Genomic DNA, 18561 nt, shown 5'->3' with positions numbered 1-18561 from the left:
AAATCTTTATAAAAAAAAATTTGGAACTCCTGCTGGCTATCTTGTTTCCAAGAGTCTTTATCACGTGACAAGGCATTAGAAACAACAACAGACAGGGCCACCTGGGTGGCTCAGTGGTTAAGTCAGCCTTCGGCTCAGGGTGTGATCCTGGACTCCTGGGATGGAGTCCTACATCGGGCAGGCTCTCTGCGTGGAGCCTGCTTCTCCCTCTGCCTATATCTCTGCCTCTCTTTCTCTGTCTCTCATGAATAAATAAATAAAATCTTAAAAAAAAAACAGGAAACAACAACAAACAAATAGGAGACTCATCAGTGCCATTCCTTTCTTCTGGGTATCAACTACTTTTCCACTTATTCCAGTTAGTGGGCTGTTTTTTGTTTGTTTGTTTTCATGCATGTGTGTGCAGTTTATAATCATTATTTGTGGAAGGGCTGGCCTGATATAAGCTACTCCACCACTATAGGAAGTGACCTCTGAGCATACTGCCCATCACCTTTTCTCCATTTTGGTAATAGTACTCCAATTTCTCTTTGGGAAACTGTCCTTCACCTTGGTTCCAAAGATGGGTACATGATCGTACATGAGCGTATTCCATTCTCCCTAACCACCATGACTGGCTCAGGAAGGGGTATGTGACCCAGGTCTGGTCCAAATCAACTTGAGATCTTTAGCTAGGAGTCATCTGCAAAGTAATACCTCTTTCAGCTGGTTGTCAAGAGAGTAGCAGCGAAGCCTGGAACTGATGGAGGCCTTTGCCTGCCTGACCAAGAAGCCAACATGGAGAGAAACAGAGCTGAAAGATATTAAAAAATCCTGGTGACGTTAGTTAGGTTTCCTGATATAACCGTCCCTGAAGCTGTTATGCCCAGGGCTTTTCAGTTAAGTCTAACAGATACTCCTTTTCTGCTTGGACTGGTCTGGGTTCCCTTTTTCTTAACTGCAACTGAGATGTCTAATAGGTAATTCTAGGGACAAAGAATGTATTACCTGCTAATCACCCAGGCAAAACCTGTTCTGTAGCTCCTTTTCTAGAAGCCAAAGCCTAATATAAACAAATCCAAACATCCTGCACTTAAACCCCTCTAACATTAATCTTACAGGGCTCAAGACAATAAGAGTTCTGTTCTGAATCAAAGGGAAGAAAGTCCTCTAAGACCTACTCTCAGATCCCATACTATTAATCTGGCCATCATCAACAATGATCTACTTTCATCGTCTGGTTTGAAAAAAAAAATTAAGGAGATGATGATTCCTTTCCCCTAGTACCTACCATGCTTCTAGACCAAAGCTTACACAGGGAGTTTCTGACTGAAACCTTAGAGCAATCCCATAAGCACACCCTCTTTATAGCTGGGGAAACAAGTTCAGATTGGTTAAATTATGCCAGGTGACTTGGGAAATACAGGGAGTTGCAAAGCTGTAAACTCTAAAATCTGTGCTCTCCCTCTCATTTTCAAGCTTTGTAACAAGTTCAGCTTATTCAGTAGCAAAAGAGATCATGGAAATAGAATCATTTTGTCTACTGGAAATTGTCAATCAACTGTTAGGTTATTAAGATTGCACTTAAAGAGTATCACCGAGAAGATGATGATTCATAGTAGCATCTGATAAAAAGAGGTAGAAAAATAAAGGTCATCATGATAGTTATTTCTTACTGAATTACCTACTATGTACTAAGCAGTTTTATGCTGATGACTCCATCTAACTCTCCTAACAGTCCTGCAGAGTAAGTGCTGTACTCTTCATTTAGCACTGTGGAGGCCAGGGTCTTGGAGAAATCAGGGACTTTATCCAGGTCACACGAGTAATAAGTGGCAGAGGTAGAATTCAAATCCAGATCTGTCTGACTCTATGACCTAACTCTTAAGGCTCAAACAGCCCTTGTATGATCAACATCCAAATCCTGTTAGTTCAATGTTCAAAAAACTAGCTTCTACTCCACAGACACAGAGACACCACAAATCTTTTTTTTTTTTTGTAAGATTTTATTTATTTATTCATGAGAGACAAAGAGAGGCAGAGACATAGGCAGAGGGAGAAACAGACTCCTCACAGGGAGCCTGATGTGGGGGACTCGATCCACAGACCCCCAGACCCCGGGATCACGCAGTGAGCCAAAGGCAGATGCTTAACTACTGAGCCACCCAGGCATCCCAAGACCACAAATCCTAAAATGATGCAAACTGGGTATTTTTTTTCCAATGCAGAAGATACATCAAAATTCTTTTTTTTTTTTGATACATCAAATTCTATAGGAGATTTATTTTCATTCATTTCATTTCAAAGACTCATTTAAAATCTTTGTAAGGGGAGCCTGGGTGGCTCAGTCAGTTAAGTGTCTGCCCTTAGCTCAGGTCATGATCCCGGGGTCCTGGGATCAAGCCCTGCATCAGGCTCTTGGTTCAGTGGGGAACCTGCTTCTCCCACTCCCTCTAACTGCCGTGTGTGCACGCTCTCTGTCCCTGTCAAATAAATAAATAAAATAGTTCAAAAAAGTAAATAAAATCTTTTTAAGAGTGTTTGTTGTTGTTGTTGTTGTTGTTGTTTTTAAGAGTCTTTGTATACAAATTAAGAAATGAGGTTAAAAAGGCCTGTGACTTACTACATGTCCCCATTTCCAGCCCCAGAAATTTGGGTCACTAAAACTATGGATGCTGATGGACCCTACCCACTGAGAACAGGGTGCCTCATGGTTGGGCCAGTTATTTATAAAAGATACACTGTAGTTTACAAAATACTTTTAAGTTTTTTTTTTTTTAAGTTTATTTATTTAAACAATCTCTACATCCAACATGGGGCTTGAACTCAGGGCCCCAAGATCAAGAGCCACATGCTTCTCTGACTGAGCAGGCCAGGCGCCCCTACAAAACAATTTCAAGGCAATGCTTCAGATCCTGGATAGCCAGCCCCTCTCAAACAGCAATACCACATAATCATACTAAGCAATGTCAGTGCCCGCATCCCAAACAAGCACAGACTTCCATGCTTCTGTTATGCCTGCCTGAAATGCCTTTTGATCCTTTCCCCACTTCCCCCTGGGTCTCAAATTTGCTCATCTTTCAAGGTACAAATCAACTGGCAGCAAAGTTAACACTTCAAGAGTTGTACTTGTCAACCTTCTCACACCACAGCACACACAGTACAAAATACTTCTGGTAACATTTGTGTGGCACACTCAGGTAAAAGGCAAAGCTGCTCACAGCTGGAAAAGTATGGCAGGGGGATCTGGCTGCCCCAGGCCCCACTCATCTGCCCTGATGCCAAGGGCAGTCAAAACTTTCAAAGCATGGTATACAAACTTCTATTCTTGCATTGTCACACATACATTGAGAGACTATTTCACTTACTTATCTCTCCTGCAGACCACGAGCTCTTAGAAGACTGACATGCAGTTGTATTCGTCTTTATATTCCCAGAAACTAGCCCAGGGCTTAGCACCTACTAAGTCTTCAGAATACATTACTGAACCAAACTGAATCCTGGAAATCTCTTAAAATAGTCTCTCAACAATTCTTAAGTTGGGCTATTCAGTATCTTCCCTCAAACCCCAGGAAAAAAAAAAATTGCCCCCTTTTTTTTGGGGGGGGGGCAGGTTAAAAAGTAAGCTCTATGCCCAGTGTAGGGCCCAAACTTATGACTGCAAGATTAAGACCTGAGTTGAGATCAAAAGTCAGATGCTTAACCACCTGAGCCACCCAGGTACCCCAATTAGTTGCTATTATAGAGATACTTCCCTCTATAAATGCACTCATGAATAGTTGTCAAATACCTACTCTATGCTAGGAATGAGAAATATACATCAGTGAATGAGACAAAGAGTCCCTGTCTTGCTTACAAAACTCACAGTCCAGAAAGGAACAGACATTAAACAAGTAGTTCCATATACTTATTTGTGGGTGAAGTAAATACCTTAAAAGGGACATAGAAAACAGAATAGATACATGGATAAATTTGAATAAACAATGACAGGCAATGTTGAAGAACGGAAAACACAAATTCTCAGGCAAAAATGACCAAGTGCCAAAGAGAATATCCACAGAACACTCAGTAGTGAAACTTCAAAGCCTTAAGGGCACATACACACTAATACACTGGAGAAGGAAAAGGGGGGGGGGGGGAGGCAGGGCCAGGCTGCAAAAAACACCAAGAATATATCAGTATTTGGCCTGAGTTGGCCTGAGCAACTGGAAAAATGGGAAGACTGGGGAAATTGGTGAAGGTATGTGAGGGGTAAAACTCAAAATTTCAGTTCTGGACATGTTTGAGATGCTGACTCGACACTTTAAGAGATGTCATTTGAAAGCTGAATATAAAAATCTGGTTTTGGAGGTAGAGCACTGGGTCGAAGATTGACATTTGAGAGCACAATAGATAGTATTTCTATTTAAAGCCTTGAAATAGGGACGCCTGGGTGGCTCAGCGGTTGAGCGTCTGCCTTCCGCTCATGGCGTGATCTCGGGATCCAGAACCGAGTCCTGCCTCCGGTTCCTTGCAGGAAGCCTACAAGACTCTGCCTGTCTCTACCTCTCTCTCTCTAGCACTCAAGAATAAATAAATAAAATATTTTTAAAAAGAAAATAAAGTCTTGAAATGGATAGCTCCTAGGAAGTGGACACAAAGAAGAGCTTAGGATGAGGGCGGGGCGGGGGCGGGGAGGGGGAGTATAACCGTTAAAGATAAGGACGAGGAACAAGAAATCAGCAGAGGAGAAACCAGAGAGCTGAAGCTAAAGAAGAGAATGTTTAAGAGGCCTGGGTGGCTCAGTGGCTGAGTGTCTGCCTTCGGCTCAGGTCGTGATCCCAGAGTCCTGCGATCCAGTGCCACATCAGGCTTCCCGCAGGGAGGGAGCCTGCTTCTCCCTCTGCCTAGGTCTCTGCCTCTGTGTTTCTCATGAATACATAAAATCTTAAAAAAAAAAAAAAAAAAATTGGGCAGCCCGGGTGGCTTAGCGGTTTAGCGCCGCCTTCAGCCCAGGGCGTGATCCTGGAGTCCCGGGATGGAGTCCCACATCGGGCTCCCTGCGTGGAGCCTTGCTTCTTTGCCTCTCTCTCTCTCCTCTCTGTGTATTCTCATGAATAAATAAATAAAACCTTTAAAAAAAATTGAAGAGAATGTCCTACGAATCAAACGAAGAAGTGCTTCAAGAAAGGGCAGTGATGAAGCGCATCAGCCATTGCTACAGAGGCGAGAACGAACTGAGTGAACACTAGATTTGGCGACCGAGAGATCACTGGCGGTTTCCACCAAGTGCTATTTTAGTGGAGCGCTGGGGGCCTAGGCTAGAGCGGGTTCGAAAGAGACCTGGAGATGAGGCGCCAGCTAGAGGCTGAAGCCTCACGCTGCAAACGGGCGCCGAGAGATGAGGAGGCAAGTGGAAATCTCCGGAGGGCGAATAAAGTTGTCTCGTTAGCAGGGGCTCAACCCCGCTGCCGTCTTCTCGCACCTGAGCTGAGGACTCCGCCTCCGCCGCCGCTTCTGCGCCCCGCACCGCGTACGCCCGCTTCCCCTCCAAGCCGCGCCGGCCAGCGCATGCGCAGACCCCAAAGACCGCCGCCGCAGCCCCACCCCCTCCCCGAGCCCCGCCTCTCCCCGCCCAGGGCGCGTGCGCACCGCCCCTCGAGAGTCGCCCCAGCGAGGCCCGGGAATGGGGACGTACCGAGGGCGACCCCGGCCCTCCGCTCCCGCCATTCCCCGGGGGCCCCAGACTGCGACCCATCCCCACCTGCCAAGCCACGGAATAGGCACGTCGAGCTGGAAATTACGACGGCAGCCGCGGGCGCGTCCCTCGAATGTTTTTCAAAGTCTGAGGACCGTAAAGCGCTTGCGTTCGAAGATTCGCGGCACGTCGAGAACCACACACGCTTTTTCCCTTTTATGAGCTAGTCGCAGCGCGAACCCTTCCGCGCATGCGCCGTCCTTCCTTTGTGACGTGTCGCGCTGCTCCTTGGGAAATGTAGTTTTTACTTTATCAGTCAATGCCTGATCCTCTAGGGGAACTTAAGAAACCAGAGTCCTTGTGTGTTTTCAGTATCCTCATTCCCCAAAGCCTATAAGATAATTAAAAAAAAAATTTTAACCTCAAGCTGCCCCAAAAGATATAGTCTATTTTTTTATTTTATTTTATTTTATTTTTTTAGCTCTATGGTTTTTTTAGTTTTTTTTAAGCTTTTTTTTATTGGAGTTCAATTTGCCAACATATAGCATAACACCCAGTGCTCATCCCGCCAAGTGCCCCCCTCAGTGCCCATCACCCAATCACCCCAACCCCCCGCCCACTTCCCCTTCCGCTACTCCTTGTTCATTTCTCAGAGTTAGGTGTATGTTTAATTTTTTAAAAATAAAACAGATCGGATCCCTGGGTGGCGCAGCGGTTTGGCGCCTGACTTTGGCCCGGGGTGCGATCCTGGAGACCCGGGATCGAGCCCCACGTCGGGCTCCCTTCATGGAGCCTGCTTCTCCCTCTGTCTGTGTCTCTGCCTCTCTGTCTCTCTCTGTGTGACTGTCATGAATAAATAAATAAATTTCTTAAAAAAACAAAACAGACCTGTAGACCCAAAAATTGCATTTTGAGGGAATCTTCTCAGGACCGTATTAAGGACATGAGTAAACATTAAACTACATTAGTTTACATTCTAGTAAATGTCTTATAATTTCTTACATAACCCCTATCAAAGTTTAAAATTACATTTTATATCGTTTATTTATTTTTTTAAAAAGATTTTATTTATTTATTCATGACAGCAGACACACAGAGAGAGAGGCAGAGACACAGGCAGAGGGAGAAGCAGGCTCCATGCAGGGAGCCGGACATGGGACTCGATTCCAGGTCTCCAGGGTCACATCCCAGGCCAAAGGTGGCGCTAAACCGCTAGGCCACTGGGACTGCCCTATATCGTTTATTTGATTCACTTGTCAGCTCAATAAGATTCGAATCATCTGTTTTGTTCACTGTTTTCTCATTACCCAGCACATTCCTAATACCTATGAGAGCAGATAATGGGCCGTCAACATTTTTGTATGCACTTAGAAGAATCTCAGACTTCAACACAAACTATTTCAGCCCCAAACTAACACATCAGTTTATTTTTCCCATCAAGGTTGTTTTTCTTTGTGTGGTCTCTTTGTCAATGAATGGCATGACCATCTATCCTGTCTCAGCTCTATATCCTGCATTTTATGAAGCTGATGTTGACAAGGATTTCACGAATTTTGCCTTTGTAGAGGTCTCGGGAGCTATTTCTCCTGAATGTCAAATATTGACCTTAGTTACTCCCCAGGAGAGATTTGGGGCTTGCAATTGTTTGTTTGTTCGAATTCATCTTTAATCTCTGATATTTCTACTGCTAAAGAACAAAAATTCAACTGAGTAACTTAAAAGGTCAAATTGACTCTATTGAATGATTCATGAATCAGGCAGCATCCCATCTGACAAATAGAAAGGAGCTCCACCTAGCTGCAGAAAAGGTAAGGTTTTTGAAAGCAGAAAGGAAACAAACAAACAAAAGAATATTAGCCAAGAATGCATTGTTTTAGATCAGGTCACCCCCCCCCCCTTTTTAAAGATTTTATTTATTCATGAGAGACACACACACAGAGAGGTAGAGACACCGGCAGAGGGAGAAGCAGGCTCCATGCAGGGAGCCAGACTGTGGGACTCAATCCCCGGTCTCCAGGATCACGCCCTGGGCTGAAGGTGGTGCTAAACCGATGAGCCACCTGGGCTGCCCAAGGTCACCCTCCTAAGGGGAATGAAAGGCATCTATAAGTAAATATCCGAGTGCTGACCAAGAAGTTCCATGTTGATTGGTTAAATAATAGTAACAGCTCGTATCTGTTGGCCACTTACTATGTACCAGGGACTATTAAATATGCTTGATGTGTTTCATTCATATAACATACTCCACCCAGTTGTAGAGGTTGGGTTACTCATTGCTTGCTTCATGACAGACTCTAATCAATTGGGTTCTGCACACCCTCTCTCTTGTTTTATTTATTTGTGGCTGTTATCTCTTTTCTCTATTCCTCCTCTCTTCCCCAGGGTGTGTGTCTTTGTAAAACATGTGTGTTGTCTAGTGTGCATGCATTTTTAATTCACCTAGATGGTATTGTGCTGTAAGCCTCATTCAATCTCTTATTTTTTCCCACTCTGCTCTAGGGTTTTAAGATTTGTTCTTGTTGTTGTGTGTGCCTGTTACTTAGAATAACTGTGTAGTATTTTATAATTTGGCTATGGCGGATAACATCACCACGAACAGCCTCACGCCTGTCTCTTGTGACCAATATGAGGATTTTTCTGAGGAGTATCACTACCTGGTGAGGCTGAGTAATAGCCCATTAAATTGTCCTCACCCATTCTGTCCAGAACATTCTTCTCCCCCCCCCTTTCCCTAATCTCTTCCTTTTTAAAAATTCTACTTATTCATTTGAGAGAAGAAGAGCACAAACAGGGGAGGGGCAGAGGTGGAGGGAGAGGCCGACTGAGTGTGGAGCCCCCATGCTGGGCTCAATCCCAGGATACTGGGATCATGATCTGAGATGAAGGGGGACACCTAACTGACTGAGCCATCCAGATGCCCCAAGAACACTCTTCTTAAAACAAAGATTTGCATGAGCTGGTACCTCTGCCTCCTGGCCCCACCACCTCCTCTCCCTACCATCTCCATCTCCCTCTCCCCTTCAGCCTCTTCTTTAGATCTTCCATACATGTCACATGCTTCCTCCTTCCTCTGCAAAGTCTTCCCTGGAGCACATTTCCCTCATCTGTTTATCTCCAAATCTCCTACTCATCTTCAGATCTCCCTGACTGGGTCAAATCCCTCTGCCATGATCCCTCAAAAGCACTATGTAAACCTCCTGCCACTGTAGCAGTAACAAAATGTCACGATTTTACATTTGTTTGTGGCAAAATTTATGTTTATCACTGTATCTTTAGCATGTGTGCCTGGCACATATAAAAATATTTTTTAGGGCAGCCCCGGTGGCGCAGCGGTTTGGCGCCGCCTGCAGCCCAGGGTGTGATCCTGGGGACCCGGGATGGAGTCCCACGTCGGGCCTCCTGCATGGAGCCTGCTTCTCCCTCTGCATGGAGCCTGCTTCTCCCTCTGCCTGTGTCTCTGCCTCTCTCTCGTTCTCTCTGAATAAATAAATAAATAAATCTTTAAAATAAAAAAAATATTTTTTAGATGAAAGAGAAAATAAAGGTATTCTCTCTGTTTTGGAAGAGCCATGAGGGGGGCAGCACCTTGGTGGGGTGACTGCTATAGAATTTGGTCCTCAGCTCTACAGGACCAGAAATTCCATTTTTCAAGTGGGATAGACTCATATTGATGCAACTCACAAGAGACTGATGTGTAAATCAGAACCCACTGAGTTATATGGGGAGATTTAGAACTGTGGAACTGACCAGAACACTCCCTTTCCCTGGGCAGCACAGTCCCTTCCTGTGGGAAAGCCACAGTGTGGTGAAGAAAGCTAGGTCTTTCTGGTCTATCCTTTAGTCTCATTCTATCAGAGCATCACATCTGAAATCCTTTCTAAAAAGCCTTGCAAAGTCACAAGGATCTTTTTTTAAAAAAAAGATCTTCTTTATTCATGAGAGAGAGAGAGAGGCAGAGACACAGACGCAGACACAGACAGAGGGAGAAGCAGGCTCCCTGCAAGGAGCCTGATGTGGGACCCGATCCTGGATTCCAGGATCACACCCTGAGCCGAAGGCAGACACTGAACTGCTGAGCCACCCAGGCGTCCTGAAAAGTCACAGGGATCTTGACTGAAGGTCTCTTGAGGGTATGCAGAGGGAGTTACATAGTAGGACTTCCTAACAATCCCTTTACAAATCCCTCCCATCACAGAGTTCCACTGCTGAGGGCAATGCTCACATCTCTGCTCTCTGGTTTCTCCCCACTCAGAACGGGCTTTTTGCATAGGGGCTTCAGGCATCTTTTATGGAAAGCCAGCTACCCCTCTCTCAGATTGTCCCTGTTCATGCCTACCCAACACCACTTGAACAACAACAACAACAACAAAAAAGACTTGAAACTCACATCCATCTTGTTAGTTCTGATAATAGAACTAACTAGAGGCCATATCATTCCCAGGCACAGCTCGACTGGCCAGGGAACATACAGACCCAGACCCAAGGGATAGGAATGCTTGCTTACCATTCAAAGGAACGCAATGGAATTCAACCCAAATAGCTTACACACATACACACATACAGGCAGCTAACGGGCACTATCCTGGACACATAAGCACCAGATACACCCTATGAAATCTTTAACATAAAGAAAAAAGATATTTTTTAGATTCCAAGTCTCACAAAAGATGAAACAAACAGACCTCCCTGGCACCAGGCAAAGAAGCACCAGAAGCAATTAAGTAACATCCACTAACGTGACTTCATGGGCCTCCAATTAACAGCATCCACCTTCTGGGAAGACCCACCACCATGACCACCCCCTGCCCCAAATTTTGCCCTTAAAAATCCTCGCTTGTAAGCCATGGGGGAGTTTGGGACTTTTGAGCATTAGCTCCCTGAATGGTACCACACCAATAAATAGCCTATCTTCCTTCACTGCAAAAGTTTGATGTCAGTTTTTATTGGATTGATGTGCATGGGGTGAATGAACTCTCATTTGGTTTGCTTACAGGCACTTCAGTTGGATCTGAATGGCAGGCAGGTGGGGCAAGTTGTAACTGTTCTTGCTTACTGCTTTTTGTCCCCAACACATACAAAAGAAGCCATAGCATGACCAGAAGGTGGCATAGTGTGTATGGAACCCAAGGGAGAAAGGGAATACAATACTTTAACTCTTAAAAATTGCCTTAATCCCCCTTGCTTCTATTTTATTTATTTTTTTATTTATTTATGATAGTCACACACACAGAGAGAGAGAGAGAGAGAGGCAGAGACATAGGCAGAGGGAGAAGCAGGCTCCATGCACTGGGAGCCCGATGTGGGATTTGATCCCGGGTCTCCAGGATCGCGCCCTGGGCCAAAGGCAGGTGCCAAACCGCTGCGCCACCCAGGGATCCCCCCCTTGCTTCTGAAATAGGTATATGTCGTAGAAAGCCACACATTGCTGAGTTCTAGAATTTGTAATGAAGAATGTATAAATTTTCCATAATCCCAGTCTAGGATATGACGACTCTGGAGAGTGTGGTGCATATTTCATCCCCTAGGCTCCTCTCACCCTTTTTTGTTTTTGTTCTTACAATAACTACAATAATTTTGCTTACAAAAATAAGATTGGCCTGGGGCTCACTCTCCGTGCGTGGCAGCAGCTCCTCAAGCCATAGGAACCCTGTGACCTGGGACAACTGAGAGCAGCGCTGCAGGGAGAGAGGTGGCTGGTGGGAGGGGCACCAGATGCTACCCCTGAAGAGCACTGGGCTCTACAGCCATTCCCTACCCTCCCACCACCCACTCAACCTGCAATATGATGGTCTTTATTATTGACTATATAATTTGAGTACATTTTCCTCTAAGTATGGAATGATGTATCAGATTGAACAAGCCACCAAGCAAGTGTTCAAAGATCCCTCTCACAGGGACGGCTGGGTGGCTCAGCAGTTGAGTGTCTGCCTTTGGCTCAGGGCCTGATCCCGGAGTCACCGGATCGACTCCCACATCGGACTCTCTGCATGGAGCCTGCTTCTCCTCCCTCTTTCAATGTCTCTGCCTCTTTCTGTGTAAATAATTAAATAAAATCTCATGAATAATTAAATAAAATCTTAAAAAAAACAACAAAGATCACTCTGATGGACCCCCAGTATTCTCTTGACATCCCTCAGGCAGGATGCCACCTTTGAAGACCAGTACTTCTATAGGGGGTCCTAGGAGCACCTCCTCATCCAGAAGTGTTTGGACAGAAAGTCAGCTAGATCACATAAAAGCTGGATTGGAATTTATACACTTAAGGATTGTGATCCTATCCAGGAAACCTTCACGAGAAATTACAAGGTGACATTGTCCATCCAATTTTTTGACACACAGCTGGACATTAAAGACCTCTGTGTGTTTACTCCACTAAGAATGTGCCAGACATCCCAGGAGAAAGGTGAGCTTATGAACACAGAAGTGACAGCATCAGATAGCAGACACCATGGCCCCAGGGACAAATGGATTTGAGACTTGAAGAGACAAGACTTCATTGGAGGAAAATATTATTTTACAAAGATGAACATTGTTGTGAGCATGTAATACTTTTCTTGATATGTACATATTTTTGACTACCCAAGCTATGTTTACAAAAGGAAACTGAACAGAGGATATATGGTTATATGAGCTAAATAGATGGCTAACATGGATATTTCAGATATTTCTGAAATCCACTTGGTTCTGTTCTTCACATGTAAATGTAATCCAGGTGCTGGGGCATACTAAGGGGTGAGGGTTTGCCGTGCCAGGGAGGCATATTGTACTATTGACATTTTTGAGAATTGATGGTGATAATTCAAAGTAGATGATTTGGGTCAGTTTACAATGACCCCTTTCGGCTCTCCCCAGAACATCAGACTGCCTGACATTCCTCTCCTGCCACCACTGAGTTTTCAATATGACCCAATCAATACACAGATTTTAGCTTAACTAGACGTCTATACTATGTCTCTAAAGAGACATTTTAAGTGACAAGGCTTGGAAAAACTTAATGTCGACACTTGGGTAAGCAGGAGCCATGTACATTTTTTTTCTGTGCCCAGAGTATTGATAAATGTGCTGAAACACCACATACTTGTCAATAGAACTAGAGAAGTAGCAACAAACATTTAGTGCCATTGTAATCCGCGGGCGTGGTTAGGTGGCTGGGACCAGATGCCCAGGGCCCAGAGTTAGGAGTCTTTATGTTCTGTGTCCCTTTCTGATATTTCCCACCCTTTTTTTCTTTTTTATGGTGAGTGCTAATGCCCTGCTTATTGGACACACTCTTCCACTAGCCTGTCCATGAGCCCCTTGAGTATCGGTACCATGTTCTGTTTGCTCCTATATCCCAGCACCAAGCAAGCGCCTGGCATATGGTTGGTGCCCTAAACATCCGTAGAGTAGTGAATGCTAGTGTATCTTGTCCTTTCTTTCTCCTCCCCTATAGGGGTTGATTTGCTGATCTCTGGGAAGACTTCCAGGAATAAATTTATTATTCTCAAGTCCTCTACAACTGTTTTATCTGACCATCTGTCTTCTTTAGTTACCAGGAGAAATGTGTGACACCTATATTATGCTGAAAATAATGTATTATACACGTTACCTATGTTATTTCAAAAAACTTAATGCAAAAATGAGGATTATAGTGTACATAATGTTCTGCAACTTGATGTTTTCATTCAACAATGTACTATGGATGACTTTATCATCAGAACTAGAGACAGCTTATTTTTTTTTAAGATTTTATTTATTTATTCATGAGAGATACACAGAGAGAGGCAGAGACATAGGCAGAGGGAGAAGCAGGCTCCCTGTGGGGAGCCCGATGTGGGACTCAATCTCAGGACCCGGGAACATGACCTGAGTCAAAGGCAGATGCTCAACCACCAAGCCACCCAGGTGCCCCCGACATAGCTTATTCTTGTTAATGGCTAAGGAGTATCGATCAGTCACCTCCTGTTGGACACTTAGCTTATTTCCAGTTTGTCACTATTACAAGCAAGGCGGTATCAGGGAGTATGAGCATTTAATATTCTTATCAGTGTTGCCCCACTGCCCATTGAAAGAATGTATCCAGGGACGTCGGGGTGGCTCAGTTGGTTAAGCATCTGCCTTCAGCTCAGATCATGATCCCAGGGTGCTGGGATCAAGTCCCAGCTCAGGCTCCATGCTCAGTAGGGGGTCTGCTTCTCCCTCTCCCTCTGCCCCCCCACCTGCCCCAACTCATGCTCTCTCTCTTGCTCTCTCATAACTCTCTCTCAAATAAATAAAATCTTTTAAAAAAAGACTGCATCTATTTATATTATTTTTTAAGATTTTATTTATTTATTCATGAGAGACAGAGAGAGAGAGAGAGAGGGAGGGAGGGAGGGAGGGAGGGAGAGAGAGAGAGGCAGAGACACAGCCAGAGGAAGAAGCAGGCCCCATGCAGGGGGCCTGATGTGGGACTTGATGCCGGGACCTCAGGATCACACCCCGGGCTGAAGGCAGGCACTAAACTGCTGAGCCACCCTGGTGTCCTGCATCTATTTATGTTAAAGGTGATGCTATTATACATCCAGGAATAATTGCAAGTCAGCTGCCGGGTTTGGGGGCTTCTCTGGACTGCTGCTCTAAAAGTGATACAGACCCATCTTGTTTCACCTCATTTAGTATTCTTGCATCTCCTTGGTACACAGTGATGCCACCAACCCAGCTTGATTACATCTCCTGTCTTGGGCCTGGGAATCTCCAGATCCTTTGAGCCAAAGACTTCTGCACATCCATCAGGCTACCCAGGCTTTCCTGACTTGGACAGTTTAACTCGTAGAGTTGGGTATACCTTGCTATCTTTCTCAGTCACTCGTGTTTAGACTTCGCTGCCTCTAGGAAGCCTTCCCTGATTCTCTCCCCACCCTTCCCACCCTTCCTACTCCCCATTGGGTTGTGTAACCTCCTGAGAACTCCCCAGGCCTCTGGGTCTACTTCAGGCTGAAAACACTGTGTTGTAATAGGTGTGCCTGGCAATCTCCTGGAATGCCACGAAGGTACAGTCATATGTAAAAAGAAAATAAACTTCCTTGTGGCTGATTACACATACACACTTGGAGGCTGGAGGATAGGAAAACACTTCAACTTTTCCGACTGAGTCACCTGGGCCCTACAGGTCAACGCCATGGGGTTCCTAAAGTCTCTTCTCTCTTGGCCATCTTCCCTCTGCCCTCCCTGCTCCCCTAGGATCTAGACTTTTTTTCTTCCAGCACCAGCAGGATCAAGGCCAGGAAGAAGTCCTTCCCTGGCTGCACGGAGGATGGTCACATTGTCTCCACAGTCTTCTGTGGGACTAGGATCAGGCCTCTCAGTTCCCTCAGAGCAGTGCACCTAGAAGTTTAAAAACTCACAGATCAGGGCAGCTCAGGTGGCTCAGCGGTTTAGTGCCACCTTCAGCCCAGGGCATGATCCTGGAGACCCAGGATCGAGTCCCACGTCAGGCTCCCTGACTGGAGCCTGCTTCTCCCTCTGCCTGTGTCTCTGCCTCTTTCTCTCTCTCTCTGTGTCTCTCATGAATAAATAAATAAAATCTTTTTAAAAACCCAAAAACCTCACAGATCATAAAATAGCTTCATGAATTCATCTGAGCATTTATTGAGCACTGACTGTATGCAAGGCATAGGGGATGCAAGATAGATAAGATTCCTGCTCTTATGAAGGATAAGGGCAATAGCTTTATTATTACCATAAAATAACACTATGCCAAGCCTTTACAACAATCCTACCAGATACGCATTATTCTTAATCCCATTTTACAAATGAGGAAACTGAGACACTGAGAGATGGAGTAACTTGTCTAAGGGCACAAAACTAACAAGCACAAGAACCAAGCTTTGGACCTAGGTGGTCTGGCTGCACAGCATACTCATTTCACCTCTAGCTAAATCAAACCAGGACTGCATTCTAGCAGGGGCCAAATCATGGAGAAGTAAATGAATAAAAAAGATATTTTCAATTAGTAATAACTGAATGCTATGGAGAAAGTACAATAAAATGAGGGTGATGTGGTAAAAATGGGGCATTCTTAATACCCAGCCTTGCCCAAAGCAGAGGGGAAGGAAGGAGGGGGAAAGGGAAGAGAGAAGGACGGAGAGGGCAGAAGGCAGGAATCTCTGACAGGTGCTTCCATACCCACAGTCGCCAAACCTTTGCCAGTGTTTGGCCAGCTGTGCTGATTTAGAACCAGGCTGGAACTGGAGTCAGGTGGATGCAGGAGGAATCCTTCACCCATCAGCAGTGTGACCTCAAGTCTCTCTGAGCTGTTGTTTCCCTTCTTTGAAAATCGGTTGTTGATAGCAGTCCACCCCATACTGGCTCGGCTGGCTTGGCTGGCTTGGGACAAAGCCCTTTCACACCTAGCAGTGCTGTCACCACCACCACGCCCCCTTTCCAGATGAGCAGATCGAAAGTCAGAAGTGAGCCCAAGATCTCGAGGCAAGTAATGGGGAATTTGTGGGGGTGTCCTTGATAGTCATAGTGACTGGGAGGCAGAGCAGGACAGTCGCATGCAGAACTGTCCCACATTCTGCAGACGTCTGAGTGTCTTGCTAGACATAAAGCAAAAACGCTGATTTACAATGACCTGAGCCTAGAACCTACTCCACCCCATGTAGTGAGGAAGCCTACCACCCCCATATCTCCTAGTGGTCTCCACTTTAATTTGTCTGGGTGTGTTACCTTTCCTTAAGGCTACTTTCCTCTTTCCCTCCTCATAGGGTCTGTTGTCACTGGTGAAAAGGAAAACTCCTATCCTTCAAGATCTTCCAGATGGACTAAGAATTAAATTGACCCGAGACAGATTAACAACAGAAAAGAGCAAAGTTTGGGTTGCCTGCCTTCAGCCCAGGGCAAGTCCTGGGATCCGGATGGAGTCCCATACCAGGTTCCCTGCATAGAGCCTGCTTCTCTCTCTGCCTATGTCTCTGCCTCTCTCTCTCTGTGTGTGTGTCTCTCATGAATAAATCAATAAAACTTTTAAAAGAGAGCAAAGTTTTATTATGTGCGCATGGAGGCCCAGTCATGAAATCGGAAATGTCCGAGGCAGGTGGTATTTATCCTTTTAGACAAAGGGATGATGAAACTGTGAAGAATTGAAAGGAGAAAGAAAACTTTGTAAATTAGTAAAAAAAAAAAAAAAAAAAGTAATGAAAATCTCAGCTCTAAATGTTTTACTTCTGGGGGCAGATGGGTGGCTCAGTTTGTTAAGCATTTGCCTTTGGCTTGGGTCATGGTTTGGGGGTCCTGGGATCGAGCCCCGGTGTTGGGCTCTCTGTTCAGTGGGGAGTCGGCTTCTCCCTCTTGCTCTGTGCTCTCTCTTGTTCTCTCTCTGTCAAGTAAATAAAATCTTAAAAAAAAAATGTCCTGGGATCCCTGGGTGGCGCAGCGGTTTAGCGCCTGCCTTTGGCCCAGGGCACGATCCTGGAGACCCGGGATCGAATCCCACGTCGGGCTCCCGGTGCATGGAGCCTGCTTCTCCCTCTGCCTATGTCTCTGCCTCTCTCTCTCTCCATCATAAATAAATAAATAATTAAAAAAAAATGTCCTATCTCTGATGATAAGGGTGTCTTTTTACCTCCCCATACAGGGAGGGGAACTTTTACCTGGGTGATTTATTTCCTGCTTTCAGGGGTACAAAGGAGGGCTGAAAGTCAGTCTCACCGGGCTGTCTCTTATTTTATTTAAAATAACCAATATGTTAAAGTGACTCATTGTTGAGAGACCTGCCTTTGGCCCCTACATGATTATCCCAAACTCAGTTTTATTCAATGACCTCACTTTCATTTCCTGGAGGTTCAAGAATTCACACATCAACCAAACCTGAAAAACAAAAACTAAATTTTATTCTGGCTCCAGCCAGGGAGAAACACAAGCAGAAGTACCTCTTCTTGTTCAGCAAAGGACGAACTTGGGTTATCCCAGGGTTTGGGGGAAGGTGAAATTAGGCAACATGGAAATGAGACAGTGTTTGAACGAGTTCACAGCAAAGGGGGAATGTTAGCAGAGAATGAACACCTGGTCTGACCCCAGCCTGTCCTATTTTTTTTTAATTTTATTTATTTATTCATGATTGACACAGAGAAAGAGAGAGAGAGAGGCAGAGACACAGGCAGAGGGAGAAGCAAGCTCCATCCAGGGAGCCCGACACAGGACTTGACACAGGATGCGATCCTGGGGCTCCAGGATCACGCCCTGGGCCAAAAGCAGGCGTTAAACCACTGAGCCACCCAGGGATACCCCCCCCCCCCCCCGAGCCTGTCCTATTGTGCGAGACTACTAAGGTTAAAACAGAAAAGAAAGAAAGAAAAGAAGAAAGAAAGAAAGAAAGAAAGAAAGAAAGAAAGAAAGAAAGAAAGAAAGAAAGAAAGAAAGAAAGAGGTGGAAGGTTGCATCTGCCTCCTTCCCTGCCCGGTACTGTGGGAGCTGGCACATAAACTTCAGCAAAAACATCAGTGGGCAGGGTGTGGCCTCTCTGGGTCAACTGGACCCACAAAGGGCAGATCCCTTGAGGCAAGAGTGGAAATTTCCACTTTCGTGAGTTTCTTTTCTTTTTTGAAAGATTTTATTTATTTATCCATAAGAGACACTAAGAGAGGCAGAGACACAGGCAGAGGGAGAAGCAGGCTCCCTAGGGGGAGCCTGATGCGGGACTCGACCCCAGGATCCCGGGATCACACCCTGAGCCAAAGGCAGATGCTCTACTACTGAGCCACCCAGGCGCCCCTTGCATGCATTTCTTGTCTGAATCCCTTCCCTTAATTCATGTTAGGTACAAACACCTGTTTACTTCGTAATGTCTTCTACCTCTGTATACTCATGTCTTGAAAGACATTATTTCATTATAAATCACTTTTCTTTTACATCATAGGGACGACATTATCTAGTTGTTTGGG

At 45.2% G+C, this 18561-nt stretch overlaps 1 protein-coding gene across 8 annotated transcripts in view; it reads right to left on the bottom strand.

Annotated features, from left to right (window-relative positions):
* Positions 1–5877, bottom strand: part of SGF29 (SAGA complex associated factor 29) — a 31360-nt gene extending 25483 nt beyond the window's left edge. For 3 of the 8 annotated variants that reach the window (XM_055340405.1, XM_055340398.1, XM_055340404.1), the window contains exon 1: positions 5723–5877. The gene's annotated coding sequence lies outside the window, so the exon portion shown is untranslated. Of the gene's footprint in view, positions 1–696; positions 794–3347; positions 3364–5301; positions 5418–5443; positions 5495–5722 lie in introns of those variants that run through there. The other 5 variants (XM_055340399.1, XM_055340401.1, XM_055340400.1 and 2 more) reach the window with 5 other exon arrangements.
* Positions 5878–18561: the final 12684 nt, after the last annotated feature.

Source organism: Nyctereutes procyonoides, unplaced genomic scaffold (assembly GCF_905146905.1).
Source record: "Nyctereutes procyonoides isolate TBG_1078 unplaced genomic scaffold, NYPRO_anot_genome, whole genome shotgun sequence".
Lineage (NCBI taxonomy): Eukaryota > Metazoa > Chordata > Mammalia > Carnivora > Canidae > Nyctereutes > Nyctereutes procyonoides.
The sequence above is the reverse complement of the archived record's forward strand: the minus strand, read 5'-3'. Positions and strand labels throughout refer to the sequence as shown.